A 489-nucleotide genomic window follows, 5' to 3' on the forward strand; every position below is an offset into this window, starting at 1 on the left:
ACATAGGAAAATATTTCATAATAAGTTATGATCGCACAAAAAGTGTTAAATATTTTATTAAAATGTAAAATCATGATTTTTCTCACGGAGCACCTATCGATGTCGGACGGACAATAGTTTGGGAAACGCTGCTTTAGACATTTAGTTCGGACAGCTCTACAACGCTAGAAACCGGGTTTCGATACCCGTGGTGGGCAGAGCACAGATAGCCCTTGTGTAGCTTTGTGCATAATTAAAAACAATTAAAAAAAAAAACAATCGGACAGCTCTGCGCTTGTTTATTAGAAGGTATTATAATTTTTGTAAGAAAACAATGTTTCCAAGAGATAAGAGAGGTAATTTAAATCATTTATATAATTAAAAATCTTTCTTACATAAACTTTAAAGATGTGTTAATAACCTTTTATTAGAGGAGACTTTAAAGGAAAAACAATATGTAATAATTCAGGAGAGAGAGAGGGGGGGTGGAAGAAGAAAGAAACTAAAAAT

This window comes from Limulus polyphemus, unplaced genomic scaffold (assembly GCF_000517525.1).
Source record: "Limulus polyphemus unplaced genomic scaffold, Limulus_polyphemus-2.1.2 Scaffold4431, whole genome shotgun sequence".
NCBI classification, from domain to species: domain Eukaryota; kingdom Metazoa; phylum Arthropoda; class Merostomata; order Xiphosura; family Limulidae; genus Limulus; species Limulus polyphemus.